We start from the raw sequence: 4,497 nt of genomic DNA, 5'->3' as shown, positions 1-4,497 counted from the left end.
GGCTATGGGAATAGTTTATTTCTGTCTATTAGTGTACTCACATATATAGTAAAGAATATAAAAACGTAATTAATCTAAACAAATGAATAACTGTGAGTAACTTACTTTCTAAATTCATTAAGCTAGACCACTAGATTGGATTTGAAAGAAATAATATTAATGGACAATAATTTGATATATGACTTTAGCCTTTGAACTTAAACATTTTAATAATATGGATTTTCCATAATTAAAGATTTTTTTTCGATTGACATCCTACACTTTAGTTAATATTGAAAATAAGCTCTCTCTCCAATATAATTTTTTTTTTCTTGAACCAAGTATTCAACTCACACATATATGACACTTTGATATGGAATATACTTCATAGAGCAAATCTCTACCTTGAAAACTGGACAAAGTAAAATTATATTTCATTTTTACATAGGTAGATGTTTCAAATTATGAGGAAGTAGTGGAGCTCAATAAAAATATTATCCATGATTTAGGAAAAGCTACCATATTAGTAAACAATGCTGGTATTATGTTGTTTACAGATCCTTCAAATCCTGACTGGAGAGAAGTGCAACGTATGATAAATGTTAATTTAACGGCAACAAAGCTGTGGGTTAGTTTTACCTCGGTTATAATTATGATATTAAACGGAACCTTATTCCACATTGAGTTATTTTAAATCTTTCAGATTGTACAACATAACACTTTAGGACTGAATCGCGTCTATATACTGCAGTTAATTATGGACAGAGAAGTGGGTAAAGGCCAGTATTGTTGTATAAGCTCATGTAGCAGGCTTAAAATAATTTTTATCAATTTTTACAAATTTTAATAACGCTCTCATTAATCAACACTTGTTTAATATATCTAATGAGTTGTGTTGTCTTAAAGGACACCTATCAGCACCTTTGCCCTTTTACAATCCCTTGAATATTAACTTAGCACATAAGAATATGCTTATAATGCAGTTTTCATTAGACGCACCACTAACAGAATGAGAATTTAGATTTGAAAAATGAGAATAAATTCGAACTTTTTAGTATAAAAGACGCTCATCAGTTTTTCCCACATTTTTGAATACTAATGCGAATATTTTAGAAATGTTAAAATCAAGCACTTTTTCTAAAATAGCAGTAGCACACGATGGAGAAAAAGTAGCAAAACGCATCATTCAAGGTATACTGCAAAATGAGGAAGAAATTTCGGTCCCTGAAATAAAATTAGCTTTCTCAAAATGTACAGAGTAAGTATTAAATATTATACATATGTCTATAAATTATAAAAATATTGTATATGTTTATTTTACAGCCTTTGGCCAGTAGAAATCTTTGATCGAATTGTTAAAAGAATACTTTTGAAAGAAGAAAAATAAGATAAAAATTAATTGAAATATATCTCAAATTTCTATTTAAAGGTCTAGTCAACATCATTTCAAGAAAAATTGGAAACTGCTGTTTTCTTTAAACAAAAATAAATTTTTACTACAAAAACAAAAATATTAGAGAGTTTGTTTAATGTTATATAAAAATCTTAAGGGGACTCCCAATATACGATGTGTAAAATACTATATGTCATATGCCAGATCTTATCAATATTTAGTAGCTTAACCGTACTAAAATTAAATGTTGCATCTTTAGTGGTTCTGATTGACTTTCGCCTATTGTCGAGTCCACTCATCAGAATGCCGATTTGTGTCCAGAGTGTAGTGATGGAGTGTCATTTCGTCTATGTCTATAGATAGCATTTCACATATGATATTTTCATATGTGAAATGCTAAGGAACACCAAAATTAGGTTTATCAAAATATGTATATATAGATATAGTTATATTTATATTTATATATATTATATTTTATATATCGACATCCACGACATCCACTAGCTGTATCTCTGTACTTTCCAATGGAGATACTGCCAGTAAGTAACTGCCAATAACTTCTTCTTTTTAATCGCACATCAAAGACAAATTTCGAGTACAATGATCCTTTTCATCGGCAAGCCGTCAATGCTTTTAAAAAATAAGTTTAGTAAGTGGTTCAACTTAAATATAAAAAATTCTCTGATAAATGACTCGAACATGCATTTAGGAGAATAATTCATATAGTAAAAGATTTTTAAAAACAATAAAGATATTTTCAATTAAAAATTGCTTTTTTTTTATTACTAGTTAGTTGGTTCCTTCCTTACTCCTGACTCTTCCTTACTATTCTCGTTCTACATAATTCATTCCGATCATCATCATTCATGAAGCATTATTCATGTTCACTGAATAGTATCCAATATAGTCAAATAGCAGTGCTATGATCATCTGATCACTAAATAAATATGCTCGTGAAAGAAATGCTTTAAGTTTTAAATGAAATAAAAATTGATTTCTATCACCTCGTTGAATATTATGAATAATAGATTTATAATTCAGCCAAACGCAAAGTTTGACTTACCTCACTGAAAATCAAAGAGTTGCCACTATTTGTTTATGTCTATCCCTGTTTGACCATGACTTTTTTCAAATAAGCTCATTGTATACAACTCCATTTGATATTACCTGCCTGAATATGCTTCGATGTCATTATATTTCTACAGCAATTTACAAACGAAAATTCAATTTATAAAATTTTATTAACTTTCTTAATCAAGCACCTACAATGTCGAACTTCTTGTTTTAACAGTTTTATACAAATACTTGTATTTTGTGGTCTACATTCAATTTATTAACGATATCATGACTGTTTACATATTAATCTTTAAAACCTATTTGCAATTTTTTGCATATTTTTTGAGCTGACCCATGCAGAGAACTGCAATAAGTGCTCAACACTCGAATCATACTCGAATCATACTTGAATCATACTCAAATGATACTCGAATCATTGACTGTATTTTACTTATACACAATCTGACTCTTTTATCGTGTATTCTACTCCACCTGATTCATACATACAGCTGACAGCATTTATAATGTTGGATACTCTTTTATATTATATATTATTATACTCATAAACTTCAATTCACAACACCAAAATTATGCAAGTGATTTATACATTATTCATGAGTACTGTGCATATAATTTTCTAAACTAAAACAAACCCTAATTCAATGCACACATAATTTAATGAACACTAAAAACATTTTCACCAACACAAAAAAAAACACACACAAACAGTCATTCAATTTCGATGAGTACATTAATTGATTCATACTACTGAAGTATATGCTGTGATTCGTGTACGCACTCTTATTACATTGATTCATTAACACCGGCATCCGTTAACGAAAACACTTATGAATCATTTTCGTGGCGAATGTAAATGCGTATATATATCAGGAAAACATTAATACTCATTTATACTTCGTTTTTTATGAGTGTACTCTGAGTATTTAAATTATCACTCATTACAGTTCTCTGCAGCCATATCGCTTACAAATATCCAAAAGCTAAATAAGATAACCTTTATCTGATTGTTAATTACAATTAAATTACTAGTTATGCTAAAAGCAAAGACTAGCATAAACACTTTCCTTTAATTTATTTCGGTATTTATTTTTATATTTTTACGTATACATCTCTTATAAAAAATTATATTTTTTCCGAAACCTTTTACCAACCATCATGTTAAGTATTAAAAATACAAATAACAACATATAATAAATTACCTTTGTATATAATATTTCACGCTGGAACATCTAAAATCATAACACGCAACTACTCCCTTCTTTTTGCGTTTCGTCTACAAACAGAAACTCAAAGTCAAGCAAACAGCAAAAGCACCGATTACTTTATCTCCAACCGACTTTTTAAATTCGTATTTAGTAATAAATTAGTTATTAAAATAATGATGCGAAACTAATGATTTCAATCTCAATTTTTAAATTGCAAATAAGCAAATAACCAAAATAAAATCGCATCTATTTTATATGTAAAAATATATCTCATTATTAAAACAATATAAAAAACATATGTTGCTTATATATAATATACGGGTTTTATAAAATTGATACTTTGCTCTTATATTTTGTATACATAATAATGGCATGACTTAATCGTATTAACTAATACCAACAATTTCAACTTTCGTTGTATGAATACAGCTTTCTGTTGCAAAGCTGTTGTTCAGTCAGGTTTTAGCAGTTGAAGCGTTTAAAATTGAAATATATTAAACTAGTACAGATTTAATTAAAATGTCAAAAACGAATACGGGATTAATCAGACCCACTTACAGTGCTCCATTAACGATTTTGCTGACACCCTTAATTATAATTTTTCAAATCCTTTTATATGTTTATCGGGTATTTTTTCCAAAAGCAGTTGCGAAAAGTATTACCGGCGATATAGCAGTGGTATTATAATTTATAAAATAAAATTTATCTTTATAATGTGTAAATAAAAGTAAATACATAGTCTCCAGAAGGACTTAATTATTAGATATTAAAATTATGTGTATGAGATGAAAAATAAAAATTCACATAATGTAATAATATATTTACTTATCATTTGGACATTGA

Source organism: Teleopsis dalmanni, chromosome 2, assembly GCF_002237135.1.
Source record: "Teleopsis dalmanni isolate 2A chromosome 2, ASM223713v2, whole genome shotgun sequence".
Classification (NCBI taxonomy): domain Eukaryota; kingdom Metazoa; phylum Arthropoda; class Insecta; order Diptera; family Diopsidae; genus Teleopsis; species Teleopsis dalmanni.
Note: the sequence above shows the minus strand (reverse complement) of the source record.